Below are 11,390 nucleotides of genomic sequence, written 5' to 3'. Positions count from 1 at the left end.
AACAGCCCTATATTTCATTATTTTTCCTGTGATTTAGCTTCCTAATAAACAGTAGATGAACAGAAAGGATGATGGCGGCATAATTTGTACAGATGGGACTGAGCTAATGTGATGCATCAGTGTATCATCTCTAATATGTATGAATCCAGTGTATCCCAGTGTGTTTAGAGCGTTATTATCAGCTGCCCTTCTGGACCTATAAACAGGATGCAGGATGTTTTGCTGTGGAGGCTCAGCCATGTCTGGTCCAGGGCTCCTCCCTACATCAGCTAATGTGACTCTAATGGAACAGATAAACCATCAGTCAGAGAATTGATCTACATTTTATTACTATATGTGTGATATTACATCAGCATCAGCATATAAAAAGTTGTTTAAAAGGGGCTCTGAGTGATGCAGTGGTTTAAAATGCTGCCACTATGATCTAAGTGTAACTGTAATTTAGATTAGACATACAAATTAGATTTATAAACAGCTTAACTGTTTTAATGTAATATTATGACATTAATGTACATCTTACAATTACATTTGGTCACATCTAAAACACATTTTTAGGAAACATATTGGAATAAATGATCAATTTGATCCAAATTATTATATGAACTGCCCATTCACTAAACATCTTAAAACACTTTATTAATAATATTTTTAGACAAGTTATTTTGATTTGATATAGTGTTTAATTAAGATTTAAACAGCTCTTATGTGAATCATTCATAGAAAACTGTCATACATTGCATTCTATTAATTTTATATTATCTTTATTTCTTGTTTTTTTTTTACAATGTACATTTGGACCTAAGTCATATAGCTGTATATTTAAAAAAAATATTTTAATAACACACATACAGTCATCCTGCACGGATCATCTTCATACTTGGTGGTGTGAGTAGTTACGTGTGCAGGTGTGATGGATCACAGTATAAACCAATAGGGAGTCAGAATCGTATATGTTTATACTTCTCTACATCCATACGTGCGCATGCGCCGATGCAGCGGCAGCAGGTCCGAGCAGCTCCTGGTTGTGGTGTTTCTCTGTTAAGTTTTTGTTTGTTTACTGCGTGTGTTATGTGTCTGTTTAAGTTTAAGTACACAAGGACGGAGCTGTTACATCTTCGAGGTAGATCTAGCGGGTTTAAACATCCTATCCCACCTGAACTTAGGAAGCCTTACCGTGGCTGCCGAGCCGGAGCGAAGCGGAAGGCGTGGAAATGGAGATACAAGCCATTCTTACCATCAATCATAATGGGAAATGTCAACTCGCTTCCCAATAAATGTGAGGAGTTGGAGGGTCTGATAAAAAATGATAGGACCTACCGAGAGTGCAGCTTGTTCCTCTTTACGGAATCGTGGCTGAATGTTGACATCCTGGACTCGGAAGTTAGCATTACCGGCTTCACTGTGGTGCGTGCTGATAGAGACGCGAAACTGAGTGGGAAAACTAAAGGAGGAGGGCTAGTGGTACTGGTGAACAATAAGTGGTGCCATCCTGGACACATTACATTAAAAGGAAAGATCTGTTGTCCTGATGTGGAGCTGGTAATAGTTAGTCTGAGAGCTTACTATACGCCGCGTGAGTTCTCCCACATCGTCGCCATTATTGTTTACATTCCACCTCGCGCAGAATCTACGGTCACGTGTGACATCATCCAGGAGGCGGTCGCTAAAGTGCAGTCTACTCACCCGGATGCGTGTGTGATAATATCAGGGGATTTCAATCATGTGGACGTAAGATCGCACTTAGGAGGTTTCACACAGTATGTCAACTGTCCCACAAGGCAGAATAATATTTTAGATCTATGCTTTGTTAATGTAAAAGATGCTTACCATGCACTGCCTATGCCACCCCTGAGTAAATCTGATCACAATCTGATTTACCTCAGACCTCTGTATAAACCATGTGTGATGAGATTGCCTCCAACCAGTCGTTCATTCCGTAAGTGGACCCCAGAGGTCAGCGAAGCTCTGCAGGACTGTTTTGAGTCAACAGACTGGAATGTACTCACTGGTTTGCAGGGATCTGATGATGACATAGATGGGGCAGTGGATCGTGTTACTGACTATATAAACTTCTGCACTGATGTGGTGGCGCCCATGAGGACAGTTAAGTGCTTTCCAAATAACAAACCATGGATTACTAGCAGCATTAAAAGCTTACTAAATTCCAAGAAAGAAGCATTCAAATCTGGTGATCAAGGGAGGGTCCGGAGTGTCCAACGCGAGCTAAAGAGGACATTAAGGGCGGCTAGAAGGGACTTTGGGAGGGGTCTCCAGGGGAATCTGCAGCATAATAACACAAAAGAAGCATGGAAGCGTATGAAGACCATCACTGGTTACAAGAATAAAAGTAGTATGACTATGGGCAGTGTTGACATGGCTAATGAGTTTAACCGCTTCTATAGCAGGTTTGATTCTGAATCCACCACCTCTGCTGCTGTGACCTGCTCTGCTCCACTCTGCTCTGTTTCTACCGGCGGCTGTTCCACCTCTGCTGCTGTGACCTGCTCTGCTCCACCCGGCGGCTGCTCCACCTCTGCTGCTGTGACCTGCGCTGCTGCTCCATCCGGCGGCTGCTCCACCTTTGCTGCTGTGACCTGCTCTACTCCACCCGGCGGCTGCTCCACCTCTGCTGCTGTGACCTGCGCTGCTCCATCTGGCGGCTGCTCCACCTCTGCTGCTGTGACCTGCTCTGTTCCGCCCGGCGGCTGCTCCACCTCTGCTGCTGTTACCTGCTCTGCTCCACCCGGCGACTGCTCCACCTCTGCTGCTGTGACCTGCTCTGCTCCACCCAGCGGCTGCTCCACCTCTGCTGCTGTGACCTGCGCTGCTCCACCCGGCGGCTGCTCCACCTCTGCTGCTGTGACCTGTTCTGCTCCACCCAGCGGCTGCTCCACCTTTGCTGCTGTAACCTGCTCTACTCCACCCGGCAGTTGCTCCACCACCTCTGCTGCTGTGACCTGCTCTGCTCCATCCGGCGGCTGTTCCACCTTTGCTGCTGTGACCTGCTCTACTCCACCTGGCGGCTGTTCCACCTCTGCTGCTGTGACCTGCTCTGCTCCACCCGGCGGCTGCTCCACCTCTGCTGCTGTGACTTGCTCTGCTCCATCCGGCGGTTGCCCCATCTCTGCTGCTGTGACCTGCTCTGCTCCACCCGGCGGCTGCTCCACCTCTGCTGCTGTGACTTGTTCTGGTCCACCCGGCGGCTGCTCCACCTCTGCTGCTGTGACCAGCTCTGCTCCATCCGGCGGCTGCTCCACCTCTGCTGCTGTGACCAGCTCTACTCTATCCGGCGGCTGCTCCACCTCTGCTGCTGTGACCTGCTCTGCTCTATCCAGCGGCTGCTCCACCTCTGCTGCTGTGACCTGCTCTGCTCCATCCTGCGGCTGCTCCACCCCTGCTCCACCACATTGCTTTATTGTAGATGAGGTGCGTACTGAATTGAGGAGGCTGCGTCCTGGGAAGTCTGCTGGTCCTGACGGGGTAGGACCTAAACTTCTTAAGGAGTGCGCATCGGAGCTGGCATTACCTCTCTGCAATTTATACAACCAGAGTCTTCACACTGGACAAGTCCCTGTCCGGTGGAAATTGTCATGCCTTGTGCCGGTGCCTAAAGTAGGTAGATCGGCGGGGGTAAAGGATTATAGACCAGTGGCCCTAACATCAGTCATTATGAAGACTTTTGAGAGGCTCTTACTTAGGGTCCTTAAGCCACAGGTGGAGCAGGTTGTTGACTCGTTACAGTTTGCCTACCAGGAGGAAATGGGGGTTGATGATGCAGTTTTGTATATGCTTCACAAAACTCTCTCATTTCTGGATGAGCCAGGCGGGTACGTTAGGATAATGTTTTTTGATTTTACCAGCGCTTTTAATACAATCAAGCCTGAGAATCTGAGAGAGAAGCTGGAATGGATGGGAGTGGATCAGCTGTTAATCACATGGATTAACAGTTACCTCACAGAACGTCCACAGTACGTCAGGTTGGGCAGCAGCAGTTCAGAGAGTTCAGAGACTATAGTGACCAATGTTGGGGCTCCTCAGGGTACAGTTCTGTCGCCCTTTCTCTTCACCATGTACACTGCTGACTTTACATACAAGTCTGAACTTTGTCACATCCAGAAATATTCAGACGATACAGCAGTAGTGGCATGTGTGAAGGGAGGAAATGAAGTGGAGTACAGGGAGCTTGTAGCTGCTTTTACAGCTTGGAGTAGGAAAAACGGTCTGATCCTCAATATATCTAAGACCAAGGAGATGATTGTGGACTTCCGTCAACAGAAATTTGTTCACAGGCCTGTGGAAATTGGAGGACAAATCATTGAGACAGTTCAATCTTACAAATACCTGGGAATACACCTTAGCCATAAACTGGACTGGTCAGTGCACACTGATGCAGTATACAAAAAAGGACAAAGCAGACTTTATTTCTTAAGGAGGCTTAAATCCTTTAATATCTGCAGTGAGTTTCTGCGCAGTTTCTACCATTCCGTCGTGGCGAGTGCTGTGTTCTTTGGGGTGACTTGTTGGGGAAGCAGCATCACTGTGAGAGACTGTAACAGGCTGGATAAATTGATCAGAAAGTGTGGTTCTGTGATGGGTGGGAAAGTAGACTATGTGGGGGATCTGGTGGAGAAGAGGGTGAGGTGTCTGTTGCAAACCATCCTTAACAACAACAGACACCCTTTACATGAGACTCTGGCTGCTCAAAAAAGCAGCCGCAGTAACAGGCTCCTTTCGCTGCGACATAAAACTGAGAGGTTCAGAAGGTCGTTCATTCCTACTGCCATAAGGCTGTACAACACCTCTTGTTGACGTGTGTACTCTGTGGTTTGTGTTTTGTTTTGTATATTTTTGTATAGTTGTTGCTGCTGGACAAATGAATTTCCCCTGTGGGGATTAATAAAGTATCTATCATCATCATCATCATCATCATCAATCACAATCAGATTCACTCTATCTGGATGGAGAGATTTATCTGGATAGGGGGGTTTATTTTGAACAATGAGAAGCCGGAATGAAAACTGAATGAAACGCAAGAGTAACAAGGCTATTGTAAAAATGTAAGGAGAAGAAAGTTCAGATAATTATTTTAAAATTAATGGAGTAGAAAAAAAATGGCCTAAAGTTAAAACAGTATGTCACTGCTCTGTTGTGTGTCTTTGTGTTTTTAGAATTGAGTGAGCTGAAATACTCAATGATGGTGTTTGGGGACCCCCTTAACTCTCACCAGACATTTATGGACCAACTTGGGCAACGTCTCAGTGTGGTTGAAGAGTCTTCAATAGATAGAAGTGACGTCATCATTGCTTTTGTTGCTGGAACAGATATTAAAGCTGCTCTTCAGGAAATTCCACAAGAAGGTAAGGATGTTCCTCAAGTTCGTGTTAATAAAGTAGTGTAGACTTGAAACAACATGAAAATCCTACACAAAAATCCTTTGACTTTTTTATTGATGTTCTACACCAGCGGTTCTCAAACTCTTAAGGTGGCCACAGAAAAATCTGAAGTTGTATCTCTTCTATATTTTCAGTTATATCCATTATTGGCCATATATTATCTGGGTTGTCATTTTGTATTACTTACAATGGCTTGCAAAAGTATTCATACCCCTTGAACCTTTTCACATTTTGTCACCTTACAACCACAAAATAAAATGTATTATATTAAGATTTGTAAGTGATAGGCCAACACAAAGTAGCACATAATTGTGAAGTGGAACACAATTTTTATCAAATAAAAATCTGAAAAGTATAACATGCAAAACTATCCCATCCCCCCTATATCAATACTCATCTTTGCACATCTACAGACTGAGATTTTTGACCAATTCTTCTTTATAAATCAGCTCAAGTTCATTCAGGTTGGATGGAGAGCATCTGTGAAAAGCACTGAAGCTTTCAGAGAAATTTATACTAAATCACATTTATACCACTGGATTCTTTTAACTAATTAAGTGAAATCTGAAGGCTTTTTTTTTAGTGTTTTTTTAATTGTTAAAACCATGCTTCATTTTTGCTCTACTTCACAGTTATGTGCTACTTTATGTTGGTCTATCTTGATAAAATACATGTACGTTTGTGGTTGTAAGGGGACAAAAAGTTCAAGGGCTTTGGAAACTTTTGCAAGCCACTCTAAAAACATAAAGTGGCCTTTTTTTTTCTTTTCTATTTTTTTTACTTTATACATCTCTCTCTCTCTCTCTCTCTCTGTATTTCCGCTGTTATGTCCTGATTAGGTTTTAATAATCTGTTTTACTGCAGTGTTTCTCACACCTCTGTTTATGAATAGACCTTGTTCCTCATTTGTGTGTTCGTTAATGAGGAAGCATAAATATTAGCATAAACAGTATTGTTTTCTGATCATATTGCAATTAATGACTGAGACCACTGTCTGTTCCTCACCAATACACCAATACACATATACACATATTTCTATAGCGCTTTTTACAACTATGGTTGTCACAAAGCAGCTTTACAGAGAAAAACAGGTCCACGCCTCTTATGAGCAGCACCACAGAGATGCCAATTTTATGGTGACACATTGGCAAGAAAAAAACTCCTTTTAAGAGGAAGAAACCTTGGAAGGAACCAAGACTCAGTCAGAGGAACCCATCCTACTCGGGTTGACCCGCTCAGTACAAACAAATAACAAACAACAAACAAATAACAGAACAAAACAACAGTACAGAGAATTAATGTGAACTATGGCTAATATAACAGGTACTAATTTATGAATATAAGAATGTGATGGGCACAAACTATAGAGCTATGGCTGATATAGAAGCAGATTCTGGGTGTGTTAATGTTAATCAGTGTGTTAATCAGTGCAGGGCTGCAGAGCCGGAGTAAAACACAGCGGGCAGTGGAGAGCCAGGATGGGAACAACAGGAACAGGGCATCTCCATACATGTAAAAGAGATAGATAGAGAAAACAGAAAGGAAAGAAAGAGAAAAAAGCAGGAGTTAGAAAGATTGTGTAATAATTCTGATGAGTAGAAGGACAGGGCTGATTCCGGAAAGCTAGAACAAAAGATGGACACATCCAGGCAGGCCGGCCGGCCGGGTATCTCAGCTCATGTGAGAGAGATAGAGAGAGAGAGAGAACAGAGAGGGGAGGGAAGAAAAAACGGGTTAGAATGCTTGGTCCCACTTTATAATAAGTGTCCCTAAATACGATGTAGTTACACGGTAACAATCTATGAAGCTACAGTGTAACTACTGATGAAGTACACATCGTTACAGATTAACTACAGACTAACTACAGATTAACTATTTTGACTTGTGTAAGTACACGTGTGTACCAGGGTGAGTGTACTTACACATGTAATAGAGCAAGTGTACTTACACATGTGTAACAATGTGTGTGATAAGTTAAGTATAAACTTATTCAACAGCTATTGCCTAGTATGTAATTAGGGCTGATTGAGTACACACACATTGTTACACACGTGTAAGTACACTTGCTCTATTACATGTGTAAGTACACTCACCCTGGTACACGTGTACTTACACAAGTCAAAATTAACCTTAATACACATGTGTAATTACATAACCTGTACCTCTGTAGTTAATCTGTAACAATGTGTACTTCATCAGTAGTTACACTGTAGTTACATGGATTGTTACTGTGTAACTACATAGTACTTAGGGACACTTATTATAAAGTGGGACCGAATGCTTTTATAAAATTTGCTGGATAAGCTGTAAGAGGAATAGTTAGAAGGGTAATAGTAAGAGAAAAATGACAGAAATTGCGATGAGACATTACTCAAAAGCTTGGGCAAATAGAAATGTTTTGAGTCTAGATTTAAAGATTGAAAGTGAGTCCCGTATATTAATAGGGAGGCTATTCCAAAGTTGGGGAGCTTTATAAAAGAAAACTCTTCCTCCTGCATAGTTTTTTCTAATACACGGGACTAATAACAGACCAGCGTCTTGGGAGCGGAGTGAACGTGGCAGATTGTAAGGCATAAGAAGTTCTTCTAGATAATGCGGGGCCAGACCATTGAGGGATTTATACGTCAGGAGCAGTATTTTATAATCTATACGAAATTTAACAGGTAGCCAGTTAGGGATGAAAGAATAGGTGTAATATGATCAAACTTTCTGGTTCTAGTAAGCACTCTCGCAGCTGCATTCTGAACTAGCTGGAGTTTATGAAGTATAGAAAGAATAGATATATAGTCACTGTTCCAAACAGTGCAGCAATTAACACTGCCATTATTTTACTCCTATCCGGCAGTGATAGACTGTATTGCAGTTTGGGTTGCTTTATATTTTCTTTTTTCTTTTTAATGGACACTTTAAAGTAACTGTTTTCATTTCTTCAACTTGTTATGTTGATTTAGAAAAAACTTGATTCAGTTACATGTGAACAACTGAAGTGTTTTTTTTTTAAGGTTGATCCAACCATTCTCTTTTCTAGTACTTAAATAACTTAAAAATCTTGAATAAAGATTCATTATATTAATTTTCATTTTTCTTGTCTTTTGTAACAGCCTAAGGATACTATTGGCCTGTTCCAAAGTGTCCTTCACTTCTTCGTTAAAATACTGGGTGGCTTTCTCGTTGCTGTGGGATTTGGTTTTGTTATTCATTTGTTTAGAAGAAGACGTTAGAAGAAGATGTTCTGACTGCAGCTCTGCAGTAACATTTGTGATATCAATCTGTACTCTGATATGTAATTCAGTAAATATCTGTTTAAAAGCTGAATGAATGTGTTTGCCTCATGCATATAAAGAGTTCTGACCCCAGATTTGACCAGGAAATCATCTCTGTTGTCAGTGGAATATGTTTGCACTCTAACTGTGAATAATTATACTGAAAACTGAATCTCTTGGCATCTTTATATACTGTTAATCTGTAACCAATGCTTTTCCTCATGCATGAATCTGTAATGTGTAAGTGTTTAAAATAATGTAAAACTAATAATAATTGATAATGTGGAGTTTTTGTAAAAGCCTAAATAAATGATGTTCTGAAAGTATTTGGAGTGGCTTAGCATTGAATATTATGAATTCTGCGTTTTATTCTGTGTTTTGTCATTCTATGCAGGACAATAGATGCAAATAGGATAAACATATTAAAACAGACAAAAAAATAAACTCTTTTTTCACATGTTAATACAGTTGTTTTTCTTTTACTGAAACATCTGGGACACGCTTTGGTCAAAATACCTCAAGGATCTAGAACCATAGCACTTTCCCATCCTGTCTAAATAGTACAGTTTAAAACTAGTGGTTTGAGTGTCTTTTTCTTGTAAACTGCTGTATCTGCTTTAGTTTCTGGATTTAGATTAATGTTTTTATTCATTCTTTAATAATTGTTTTATTTAATGTCTTTATTTATTTCTAGAAATTGATATTTTTATATATACATTTCTACTAGTGGTGCCAATCGATAAAAAAATAATCAGATTAATCACGACAATATTATGTGATTATCTGTGGTTAATCCCCTGATAATTGTAGAGTAATTAAACTGTAATATTGTCTTAGATTTACCAGTCTAAGCATTTCTATGTAAATGCTAATGTCATGTTTCCCTAACTCTCTGGAGCCAGGTGGTTAAATCAATAAACAGGAAAAATATTGTAGTCTATTCTGTTCTTGAATTGCTTTTATTAGGGCTGTATAGCTGCTTTTAGGGATTCTGTTACTGACCACTCTACTCCTACTCCTTTCCCCTGACTAAAGAGTCGGCTGATGAGTCTGTTGGAGAGAGCACTCGTGTGCAGTAGTAATGCTGGGCTCTGGGTAGTGAGGAAACTCTGGCCTGCTGAAGACAGTGCAGCTGAACTTTAATAAAAATATCCTCCTGCATGATGGTCTCACAGACTCTCCATTCTTCTGTCATCTACATCTGAATGACTGTAGATAGTTTAAGCAACAGACGAGATGACCAAACGTGTCTCTTCACTGAGTGAGTTTAAAAAGAAGTTTACAACATTTGGCGTCACGAACAGGATCAGATAATCACTGAATTCAGTTACACAAGTTGGTGAATTGGCGTGATGCTGATCAGAAGAAATATGATACCATTTCAAGAGGACTGGTTCATCTTCCAGAAGAACTCTGGAGCTAAAGCGACTGAGATGGTAAGTCAGTGGGAGAGATCTCTCCAGCCAAGTTGAAGGGGTGAAGACCCGTCCTTCTCTTCCTCTTGCTGCTGCTGTGAGGGTATAAATCCAATCTGGTGAATATGATCAGCACACAACACTATTAGCAAAGAAAATCAAATAAACTAATACAAAAACAACTAGATTTGTCTTATGAGTAAGTCTGATTACTACCAGTAAATTTTAAAGAAAATGACTTTATGTTTGTTTGTCTTGGGCGACCAAATAAATAACTTATTCGTGAGGATCACATCTCAGTGTCACACCTTAGCCTGTGTCTGTCTAGTTTCTTTCCTTTTTTTGGTTCCTTCCTGCTCCTGTCCTCTGTTCTCTTGTTTTGTTTACCTCCCCATGTCATTCATGTGCTTCACATGGGTCTGTTTTTGTTTTGGTCTTGTCTCCGCCTTAGCCCTGCCCTGTCACCTGTAACCCCTCCTGTCTCATTTGTAACTCCGCCCACTCATTACCTCCACAGGTGTCCCTAGTGTGTGCCTTTGTATAAATACCCCATGTGCTCCTTTGTTCTCTGTCGTGCTTTTTATTTGATGCTCTCCTGTTCAACCATGTCTGGATGTTAATCTGCGTTTTGTCTACAGAGTTCTGGTTTGTTTTCTTTATATTGATTGATTCTTTGTTAGTTTATTTCACTTCTTTGTTTGTTTTGACCTGGTTTAGTCATTTGTTTTATAGTCTTTGTTTTATAGTCTTAGTGTTTATTTTATTGTCCTAGTTTTTGGTTTGTCTTATTATGTCAAATAAAACCGACTTGCATTTGCATCCGGCCTCCTCCTCCGTGTTACACTCAGACAGCAGGCGACTCCGATACGGCTCTGTTTTTCCTCCGGCAGATCCGCATAACAGTCAGGTCCGTTTAGTGGATGTGGCCTTTCTACAGTCCGGGTCTGGTTTGTGATAAGATTCCAATACATTATTTATAATAATTTATTTATAATATTAATAATTTTAGGAGATGCAGATCCAGGCCAGTGGGCATATGGATTCAGGCCGGAGGAGATACAGATCTGGGCCAGAGTTGTACGACTCCGGTCCGGAACAGATCCAGATGTGAAATGGGGCTCCAGATGTAGGCTGGATTTGGGCCATATGAGTAGAGAAATCGCTGAGATTTGTCCGGGTGCTGGGCCGGATTTAGCCCACGTCTGCAAACCAAATTTGTACCGGTATTGGCCCGCCGTGCAAAAACTACACCAGGCCAGAACGTTTGGATGATTTGCGCCAGATCTGGGCCAGATAATTTTTGCTATCTGGGGTGTTTT

Source organism: Astyanax mexicanus, chromosome 23 (genome assembly GCF_023375975.1).
Source record: "Astyanax mexicanus isolate ESR-SI-001 chromosome 23, AstMex3_surface, whole genome shotgun sequence".
NCBI classification, from domain to species: domain Eukaryota; kingdom Metazoa; phylum Chordata; class Actinopteri; order Characiformes; family Acestrorhamphidae; genus Astyanax; species Astyanax mexicanus.
Note: the sequence above shows the minus strand (reverse complement) of the source record.